Consider the following 11,944-nt stretch of genomic DNA (forward strand, 5'->3'; position numbering starts at 1 on the left):
CTCCCGCCGCAGAGTGGCGGGCGTCGCGTGCCCATGCCAGTGACCGCGCGCGGGTGCCCTGAGGGAGGCGGAAGCCCCACACGGCGGTGGGTGCCCTGAGGGAGGCGGAAGCCCCACACAGCGGTCTCTTCCCGCCTCGCAGGCTCCCGCCCACCCACGCAGGAAAGAAACCTTCCTCTTTTACAATTTCGCAGCCCAGAAGTTTGGGTTTAGGATACGGTTGGCACAGACATGTTCTAGTGTCGTCGTCTCGGATTTCATTTTAAAAGAAATGTAAGTTTTATCCCTCGTGGTCGCAGGGGACAGAAGTGTAGTCCCCATCCCCGAATCCTTAGCTCGGATGGCTCAGAAAACAGGACACGTTTTTGCTTAAAAAAAAGTCTTAAATGAGATATGAAGGGTAAAATTAGTTCTTAAAAACTAACCCTAAGGCATCACTAGACTTTTGAGTGCCTGGAGTTGGCAATGCTTACCATCTGTTGTACAAAGGAGTAAATATCTTAATTCCTTTGATCTCTTCCCATCCCAGACGCGGGTGAATATCTTTCCAAGTTCCCCCTAGACTATTTGATTCCCACTTGTTTTGTCCATTTCTTTAGCATGACTGTAAGGTTAGCTTTTAGTAGCTGTTCATTAAATACATCCTCCTAAGGATGAATATTTTATGGTTGTGTTTCTAAATGTACATATTTTGTTTTAATCTACTTCAATGCACCAGGAAAGGATTACTATCAAAATATAAAATATCATTTTCATAAAGGCACTTGTATCCCTGTTTAGGAACTTTTTAACCAAACAAGAGTGCAGTTCTTAGCACATCAGAAAATCATGCTAAATGTTTATTTCCAGGTATAGCTATATACATTTTCCTAACTGAATTTGAAGTGTTATATCTTTGAGACCAATATAATTTTTGTCTGTACACATGGTAAAATTGAAAAATTTATATCTGTGTATACTTGCTGTACTTTCCTGAAGATAAATTTTTTCTGTTTTTATTGTTTAGACATTTGCATTTTGCTTTCCCATCAAATTACTTGACAACATTCAGGTATAATACTGTAACCTAACATTTGCCTAGGCGATTTATTGAGGTGATTGGTGCCATCAACAGTTAAAATGTAGTCACTGCAGCTACTGTTGCATTATAGTCATTAATTACAAATTAAATTGTAAGCAAGGAACTTTATAAAAGAAAAAAAGAAATTACCAGCATTTGGGGATGGAAAGTATCATTAAGAAGGTGAAAGAAAATACTTTTATTTCTGTCTACCATGTCAAACCAGCATTTTGGAATTATTTCAGGATAACTGAAAGCTTACTGGTTTCTAAATTAAGTGTGTAATTCTCTGTGCTGTGTATATTTTCTTGTGGTCTGTTTTGCCATACTGTATATTATAAAACTTGGTCTCAGTGCTGAATTTATTGTAATCTGTATAATTCCATATATATTCTCTATAAATCTTTATTCACAGGTTATTTCCAGCATTAAAATGGTCTGAAACTGCTCTCAGGGAGGTCATTGTGAGCCTGAATGGTTCTGTAAGACTGTGACCCAGTCTGCTAAGGTTATGTAGCAGAGGACATTGTAACATTCAAGGCAAACTAAAGCCCTTTGGAAAGTTACAAACATGGGTCAATTATTAAAACAAGCTGGAACCTTCTCCTTGCATTGTTGTGACTCAGACTAGAAAAAAATATTTATAGTAATTTTTTTTTTTTAGTAGCCATTTGAAACTGCAGCCCAAACTTAATATTCCTCGTAAGTAGGAGAAATTGGAAGCCTCTTGTCACAAGCACATATTTAGGTGTATGAAAACCAAATGTAAGCTAGGTTGAGAACACTAGAAATTCTCTTATATTTTATAATAAGCTGCTTACAAAGAGGATTCGTCAAGGAAGAAAGACTTTTTAAGCCTATGGGCTTTTCACAGCAAAATATTGAAAGTGATAGGCTCAACTTAGTTGGAGAGGAAATTTTAGTTTCCTGAACCTTTGGTTGCATCTTGTAAGCTTATTTTAGGGAAGTGCAATGTTTAGCTGCTAGCAGTCAAAGAAATTGGTTACCCACAATGCCTGCTGATGCATTTCTACTTGGAACGACAGTGAAGTATTTTACAGATTGTCCTGAATGTGGGTTGTTGCCAAGTTCATTATTTGTATTACTGTTGGAGAAATGTCTAAATAGGACACTTTTCTTTCATGTTTTAAAATAGCTTGCTTCAGCTGCCTTGTGCAACTTCTTGGTTTTTTATTAAAATTTCTGCATAAATGCGTTGTGTAAATGATTTTATGAAACTGGGCCTTCCAGGTTCTTTTCATTTACAGAACTACAAATTAAAAAGCCAAAAATATTTGAAATAAAATGACTTCACAATGCGTTGTAAAGACAGACTTCTAGATCTTACTCAGTTACTCAATTATGGAGTGACAGACATTTATATTTGCTTGAAGCCCTGGTGACAATTGTGACTAAGAAGGTTTCCCTTTTGGAGACCTTATTGCAATGCTGACATCTTAATGAATTTATAGATCAAAGCTTTGGTCTTATTCCTTTAGTATCAAGAGGCAAACTTTTTAAAAATAATCCAAGGTATAGATTCTGTAATTAGTAGTTTCTATTAATGAAACTTATTGTCTCCCTTTATTTTAGAATTAATTACTTTTCTTTATTCCAAATTCCTTTCAAAAGAATCTGTTGTAAAATGAATGATTATGAAAGGAAGAAAAGACAAAAATATTGCAATTATACATGCAGCAGTTGTTGAGAGTGGGTAATATTTTTCTTTCTGTGTAATGGAGTCTGCATTTGTTTTTTGAATCTTTTTGAGTGTATGTGCTCAAGTTTCTTAATTAGTTACAAAAAGCTGCAGGTGTATTGGCAAAGACTGTTATTTAGCCTGGGAAATGTTCCAGAAGACAGTTTTGTGGTTTTTATAAAATGCAAATATTTAGCTGTATTATTACCAGTCCCTTTAAAGGTTCAACATGGTGCTGTGTATTTAAACATTGTAGCTTCACTTGAATGACTGACAAAGCAAATGATAACTTAAGAGTATAATCTTTATTGTAAGAGGCCATTGCACACTACTGAATTACTCGCAGAAATGACAAGTGGTAATTGAAGGGATGTCAGCTGTCTGTGAGGAATACATAGCCCAGCTTCAGCTGAAGTGCTGCAAAAAGCGTGCTGTGCTCAATTGCCACTCGCTAAGTTAGATTAAAATTGGTGTACTTTATCAAAGTTTCTGCAACTTAAAAAATTAAAGAGTAGTCTTGCTAATCTTTTAACTAGAGATTTTATAAAGCTCTTTCAAGTAATTTTTTAATAGTTTATCAAAAGGTAGACTTTTACTTTTGAGCGCAATAATAGGGTTTTATGACCTTTGCAGCCAAGTGTCTTTTTAAAAAAAAAAAATATAAAAAAAATTCATAAACATTTTGCTCCTAGTCTGAGTACAGGAATTTAAATCCTCTCTGTAAAGCACTAGCTATAGTTACTGAGCAATGTTCTTGCATGTACTGTACCTGTTTGGTAGCTGACTGCTGATAGAACAGGACCTTAGAACTGATTTCTGTTTGTTCTGGGAGGTTTAGTACAGTATGAAAGAGTTGGTGGAAAGTGGCACTAATAGTTGAAAGGTACAAAGGGTGCAGTAAGCTTGAAAGATGTGCTTGCAATGGCTTTATAATGCTTTTAAGAAATGCAACATGTAGGTGATTTACATTTTGTTTTGCTATTTATATTTGCACACAGCAGGATGAGAATAGGTGTAAAAAATTCCATGTGTGAATGGTACCAGTTTGCAGATAGCTTGCACAAAATCTAGCCGTTATAAGGCTAAGACCAATAGAAATTAATATTATTCATCTTTATGTATGCTCCTGTTGGCTTCAACGAGACTGCTAAACTGACTGGATGTTTTTCATCTGAATGAGTGAAGAGCAGTGAAATGGGATAGGATTTTGGTGACAGATGTAATCGATATGGCCAATCAGATGTACAGGAACAGATAAAATTGTAATAGTCCTAGTTAAATTGAATACCAAAAGCCAAGTAGCAACAATGATCAAGAGAGGAAAATTAATTGAATTAATTGTCATTGAAGACTATTAGATCACAAGTTAACATTACAGGTGTAAAAAGAAGTGCCCATCTGGCTATGCAGTATAGTCTTCAAGTGAATAAAGTTATTCCTACTGGTTGGACTTTTGTGTGGGTGCTGATTTACTTTAGTAAGGTTTTCCAGATTCTGGTCCTAAATTTTAATTTTATTTTAATGTCTAAAAAAGAATGGCAATGTTTGGCTTACCTTTTCTTGTACAGAACAATATTTTTTCTTCAATTAAAGAAGAGTATTTTTTCCCCCTCTCAATATACTGTGCTTTTTAAACTTCTGTGTAAGGACAGTAGGCTGGGCCAGACTTTGAGTAAATTTCACTCCATACAATGACTTCTACTTGGTCGAAGTGTGTGAAAATTTTTCTGATATATTTACATTGTAACTGATCCTCTCTTGAGAGATCTATGTGAAAACACGGCAGTCAAAAATCAGGCTCACAGACTTTCTGTGAGAATAGGGTCTAAAATCAGAGGGATTAATTATCAGCTGTTGTAAATCAGAATATTTCCTCCAATTGCAATTAAATTTTACTTGCACCAGTTGGTCGTGCTAGTGTAATAGTAGTGAAAAAAGCAAATTAAGCTGACTTTCTTTACGTAAAGGACAATGATGCATTTATATTTGATTCCAGTGTATTTTGCTGCATGCCTCAGAGCAAAGGCAGTTCAATTAAATATCAGTGGAGGGCTTTCTCTAGACAGAGACCTCTGGAAATTGCTTTAACCCTTTAACATTTAGAAAACATATTTAGAGAAATAGGATGCCTCCTTTTATGTGCTTGCTTTCACAGTGGTAGAAAAATAGTAAAACATTTTCAGGAAGATACCATCCCATTTCAGTCTATTCCACTAGAAGTAATAGAAATCAGCTCTAAGTTTTGTTTTATGATAAAGACTCCTACATCAAAATCTAAGAAAAATAACTTGGATGTAATTTGCTTTATATGACAGATGAAATTTTTGAAACTTCTGTCAGTCATGTTATCCACTTATTGATACTGATGTCCTGTCAGTCTCCAGCCATCTCCAGACTATTAAATCCTAAAACAACACACTTTCATCATACATGTAGAAATACATATAAGTCAAGACTATCTTCAATTGCATTTGAGTTGTATTTGAGCACAGTTAAATCCAATCTTGCCATGGAAATAAAATGTAATTATTAGAATTCCCTGCCTGGTCAATGTTTGCTCCTGAGTGGTTTAGAATCATGTCCTATGATTTAAAACACTTTATATTTATTTAAATCTGTATATACTTCTAAGTCCAGTTAACCCATAGCGATTATATTAGGTAAGAACTGGAAGAGAATGGTTACATTGCAATCTTTTGAACTAGGGTTATTCAGCTAGCACTATGAGGGCCAAACTTTTTGCCAGAAATGGTCAACAGAAAAAAAAATAAATAAAGCTGGGCCAAAATCTGATTTCCGAGCTTATTTAGAAAATACGCTCTTGAAGAAACATGGTATTTATGACATACAATCTTTCAAGTTTGAATAGAATTTATATTTTGCTAAACCTTATCGCTGAGCCAGTCTTGGGTCTTGTTAATGTTTAAAGGGTAAATCATCGTGATTTTTTTTTTTTTTTCTATTGCTGATGGGTTGTAAAGTTCCCATAAATGAGCAGAAATGGTTATATCCAAATGTTTTCCAAAATACAGGTGCTGCAATTTCAATTTCTTATGCTCTGATAATGAACAAGAAAGTTTTTTACTACTGCAGGAGCGTCTGTGTAAGAATCAGACAAAATCTAGTCCTTTTGTATCGGTGTTTCATTGTGCTTTGAGTTGAAAATGACCAGCATAAGGTCATAGTAGTATTGTCTAAATAACATCAGAACACATGGCAGGATTTGTGATAAAATAGGACTTTGTAAAAAAAAAATTATGCCTATTCATGTCAGCTCATTAACTTTGCTTGCCGATTTAACTTTGTTTATTTTTGTGCCATAAACACTTGTGAACTCTAGCCATGTCACTCTGCAAGTCTTGAACAAAGATAGGTGACGGCAATTTTAAGATTTCATATTTGTAACGATTGTCTCAAGGGTGCTGATGACCAGATCATCAAAGGCAATAATGTACCCAATATATATTTATGTAACTAGTTTATTTTGAAATAGGTAAGTTCAATCTGTCCAAATACCTTTAAGAATTTGGGAGTTATTTTTCATTTACACTGGTGAAAATCAGGAGTCAACAGTATCGATATCCTTGGGTCTACTGTGACTTGAAAGCGGAACAAATAAAAGAGACTTTGGTAATGGCTCTTCAGTATTTGAGCTCACTCTCTCCAGGAAAAGTATTTCAAATGATAACCCTGTTGCTTTACCTGCCCGTCAAGAAATTTATTACAACAGTAGCTGTGATACCAGAACTAAACAACTGAGTTGGGAATTGAACTGTGGTCTTACAGAACTCAAAGGCACTGTATGATCTCTGTTAGCTGTTAATGAATTGTATCAACTTGCTAAAGTTTTGACAGCAAAATCAATCCTATCAACTTTATTATTTGAAAAATATCATTACTATATTAAAGTTATTATTTGAAATTTGAGGTATTCAGAAATACATCAGGAAAAATATTGAATTAAATCCTCATACTTTCTTTACCCAAATACATAACTTCTGAGAAACTTAAATTATATATTCGCTCTAGCTGTTTATGTTCCTGAGAATTTCCTCTACAAGGCAAGGCCCTTCATATATTTTAATTAAAAGCCAGAGAAGTAATAAATTGTCCTTGGCATATGTCATACTAATGAGCACTGGTTAGTTTGAAAATACATGTTCATTGGTTTTACATGATAATTTCCCTTTGAACCAAAAGACCCTTTTTATACAGAAACATTTTCTGGAAGCAGTAGGGGGCATCGTTTCACTTTTGTAATTCTTCAGAGACATTATCCCAGTGCATTATGTGTGCAAACTGAATTTTCTTTTTTGTTTATGGCATTAATCCTGGGGTTAAGGTTTGCCTATGGTGAGCAATAATAAGTTTAACCTTTGACTTCATACAGTAAGATGTAATTTATCATTTCTAGACTCTTGTAAGTGCCATTACCCTCACTTCTGCTTAAGATAAATTGAGACAAGTGAGCACTTGATATCAGTAATCTTTACATGCACAACATAAATCTAATTTACTTATTGGATAGACTTAGTTCTTTATCCTCTGATTATGTCTTTTAAACTGTACAAACATTTTTTGTTTGTCTGATGCGTTAGTCAATTTTTATAATTCGTAGAATGTTTGGTCCTTCACATAGATTTCAAACCAGTAAATATAAATCCTGGAATGTCTAAATGCATAGAAACTTAATGCAATGTGGAAAGAAGGTATTCATATTCATAATATTTACTTGCTAAGCAACTGTGATCAGGAAAGCATTTTAAAATTAAAATTTAAAGACAATTTAAAAGTGATTAAACAGCTAGAAATATGTAAATTGTTTTTGTAGTCATTGCTTATAACATATATATATCTGTTATTCTGTTATTTTAAAAAACTCATTATTTTTAATAGTAAGTGAAACAGTTTTAACTTTTTTATTTTAAAGCACTGTGTTTTAATTTGCATTAAATGTTTATGTTGCTTTTTGATTTGTAATAGAAGGATGAATTTATAGGAAGTTTATTACTCTCCATGCTCTTCAAGCAAGAAAAAGAATATACTTTGTGTATACTACGAATACTTCATCTTTTTCTCAATGGTGAGGGAGTGCTGATTCATCAAATATATATGGGTGGGGTGTGGGCTGTGAGATATATGCTGACTTCGTAAAGTATTTTTTGGTTTCAGGGTAGGATTATTCAGGTAGAATGATTCAGGCTCATGACCCTCAGGAAGACCAAAACATTGAATCTCTCTTTCCCTCATTTCAGGCCTTATTATATTTTGATATTGGGACCTGTTTTTATCATAGCAACAATCACATAAAAATATTTGTCAGCATTTATGAAGTATGTGCAAGTTAAAAGGCAGAAAAACGAATAGAAATAGAAGTTATGTAATGCTATTTTGGAAGAGTACTAATGTTTCATAAGATTCTAAAATATATTTTTCAGCCTGGACTTAATGTTTTGGGAGGAAAAAATTGTTAAGTCATGCAGCTATGGGAACTCAAACCACTTATAGGCCCTTCACATGAAAGCTTATATAGAAAAAGTGTGTGTAATTACGTAATTTGCATGGCAGGACTGCCCATGATCACTGTATTTGGTCTTCGTAACACTAAGGGCTACTTGATGGTAGTTTCAGTCCTGCTCCTAATTTTAGAGTAGTTGTTTAACAACTAAAGATGCTGCCAATATCTGTAATTTGTGCTGGTATTTGAATCTTCCCTTGTTCATTTACTAGAAGTTGTGTTTTGGCTGAGCTTCCTCACAACAAAAAAGCTGGATTAGCTTAGCCCTTGCTGGCTAGTTATAGGTAAGAGATGGGTAGAATGTTATGAATCCAACGGTACCAGCTGTGTCTCATGACACACAATAGACAATGATGGATTGTCAGAGTAATTAGATTCCTTACAATCTTAGAAGGATAATTTTGAAAATCTTCCTGCAGCCTGCGTTGCATAGATATACTTCGTAATTTCCCTTAAGTTTGAATTATTTTAGATAATGAAGATGTAATAGACTTGAAGATACCATCATTTATGCTAGTTTCATACACTACCCAAAATGTCACACATGTGACATTAAAAAGATTATTTTTTAATAGGCTGGGCTGCTATATTTGAGAACAGAAGAGCTGTGTGAAAAATGAAGGGTGTGCTGGTTGTTGGTGAACCAAGAAAATGTATTGTACTAAGCTACTATTCATACTGTAATATGCCATATCAAATTAAATGTTCATAATAGATACCAAATCCTAAGAATGGTAATCCTCCTAACAGTGTTGGAGCGTCAAGGTGTGGTAACTTCCACTCGAACCAAAGGAAAACACTTCAGCTAATGATAATAAACTGCAACATATTGTTCAGTTGTTAGAATACCTATGAAAACTTGAAATTTGAAAAGCTAGAAATGTTTCTGCATGCCATGAGCATGTGTGTTTGACTCATGAACATACACTAAAGTGATGATCTGGTTTTGTGCAGCAGTTATTTTCCCCAGAATTTTGAATATCTGATAATTTTATCAGGACTGTTGTGTTTGGAAATCCCAATCCAGAAACTGAAAGTCTCCAATAAGGGGCAGAAAATGCAAGGATACTACATGTCACTTAGAAGCATTAGTCTACCACTGGAAGTGGAGCAGATGAGGGGTGTATACTGCAAAATGCCATGGTTCCTACTTTGCAACCATCCTCAGGATAAGTAAAGGCTTTTTTATCTGTCATATTTGCAGTTATTAGTATTTAATGTACAGTTATGATAAAACAATATAGGACAAAATCCTGAGACTCTTCACAAAACAGATAATTCTTCTGAAATGTCTGTCTGGATGCCTCCTTCTACTAAAGAAATGCTGCCGTGACTACAAGAATCAAGAGAAACACAGGAATGCCATGTATGTCATCTGCTTGAAAGAAGTTGTCCCTGTGGACCCAACAGAAATGCTGCTAATGTAGTTGCTACTTCTTTTGCTGTCGATGTATTTTTCCCCTGTTGATTGAGAAAGTCATATTGGTAGTAGGAGGGAAGGGAATGGAAAGAGGAATACTGATCTGAAGATGTTAGATGTTACATGTGCATTGCTGGTTTCCTGGACTTTCACCCTTCGTAACCTTTTTCAGAGTAACAAATGGCAGATACTATCAAAAATATAGCTCTGAAGCCTCTTTCTTAATTGAAATATATTTTTCTTAGATCAAATGAAAAAAGTTGAGAGAACTATGAGCAAACTGTCTGCATGACATGTGATATCTGCTGTGGATAAGACATATATGTACAATACATATATACATACTATAAATAAAATTTAAATATATAAATATAAACCAACAAATGAAAAAACTATTGGTAGCCATTTAAAGGCTAAGGTCAAGTGAAATGTAGCTCTGAGCCCTGATATGTGAATATACAACCTCATTTTTCTCATGTGTTCATTTGTGCCCTTTTGATATAGAAGTTGTGATTACAGAATACTTAGAAATAAGTTTGCCACCTACGGGGGTGGGGGTGGGGTGGGGGGAAGCTTCCTTACTTGTCAGAGGCAGCAGACATGAAGGTATTTCATGAGACTTTTCATTTTACTAAGTGGAAATGTCCTCTTTCCACTGAGTGAATAGTAATTCTGACAGCTTTGCAGGGTTTATATCAAGTAATGCAATTTTTTTTTCTTTTTGAAAATAAAACCAGTCTCGGCAGTGCTGAACAGGTATTGGGATCTTCGTTCTATCTTCCCTTCCTGGTGAGTTTCTCCTTACTTACAGCAGGCTTTTTTAGGTCAGAATAATGGTTAGCCTTTAAAAATTGCTGGTTAAAGTTTGGAGAAAAAGGAAGTTGTGGCTCATGTGGAGAAGAGAAGTGCTTTGGTAGCTGAAGATGAATAAAAGTCTCACAGCAGGGAGCTGCTGCTGACTTACCTCTAATCATTCCAAAGCTTTTCTGTGTTGAACATTTGCTCCAACTGCAGCTGAGTCATTGGTGTACCTAAACTGATGCAGCTCCTGATACAGATACTTTTCATGAGTGGAATGATTCAAACAAGAATAAATTCTTCTGGTGCAATTAGAATATTTGTTTGTCCACCCTAGAAATATGTGTTGGTGCTGCTGGCTGTCAGTGGCTTTTCATTGGGGCATATTCTGGTTTATAGGCAAAGACTTAAATGATGAAGAAATTCAGTGGGAAACTATAAAGTGAGTGAAAATTAGCTCTTACGCAAATAAAAGTGAAATGCTGAGAACTGTTTTGAAATTATCTTGTGTAGGAGATGCTGTACTAATTGTGGTGGTTTATTCTCTCCTCTAAAATCTGCACTGCTTTGGCAAGTGGCCAGGAGAAGAATTGCATTCTGACAGTTTTGCCTTTTTATAATCCTATCAAATACACTTAACTACCCAATTAAGGCAGTTTCTCTTCCACTAACATGCTTTTTTACTTGTATTTTCCATCAAGATTTTTTTCTGGGTTTAAATACTTGAATTACTGCTTCAAAAGGACAGTTGAACATTTTTAGATATGCTGAGATCACTTCAGGTGATTTTTTCTGATAGGTTGTTATGACTTAAGGGCTCTACAGATCCTAATGCAGTGGCATCTGAATGAAGTTTCTGTACATGTGGAGTCTGACTGTGGGTTTCAATGTGTTGTCTTTTCTCTCTGTTCTTTTTGTAACACAAAAAATATTTCTGGGAATTTCCAGGGAGTGCAGTACACTTCATTTTTAGTTGTCAAGATAGCTGACAGTTTATTGTGGTACTATGAATAAATTATTCCAGGGTTCACACTTAAAACAAAGGCAGAAATTCTTCCTTTTTTTTTTTTGTTTTGATTTTATAGCTGACATTTTGAATTTTTAGTAAGCATAGTATCACCTGGATGCACACTGCATGAAAATGTGGACTATTCAGAATGAATTATTAACCTAAAGCTTTTACCCTTTCTTAGATGCACTGAAGTTACTCTGCAGGATACTATGGGGACATGAATGTGGGAGAGAATAGGGGGTTTCTAATAAGATGTATAACAGGCTGCAGTATCAGCAAATGTAACTGTTCAGCAGCTATTTTCCGTAAGAGAAAGTTCTTTATCACAAAGTGCTGTGCAGAGAGCTCTAACCATATTATTAGAACAGGAGCACTATAGTTTGTGGATTTACTTTAGGTAACCTTGTGCAATCTAGGGTAACTGCATAGTCAGGATT

Source organism: Balearica regulorum, chromosome 13 (genome assembly GCF_011004875.1).
Source record: "Balearica regulorum gibbericeps isolate bBalReg1 chromosome 13, bBalReg1.pri, whole genome shotgun sequence".
NCBI lineage: Eukaryota > Metazoa > Chordata > Aves > Gruiformes > Gruidae > Balearica > Balearica regulorum.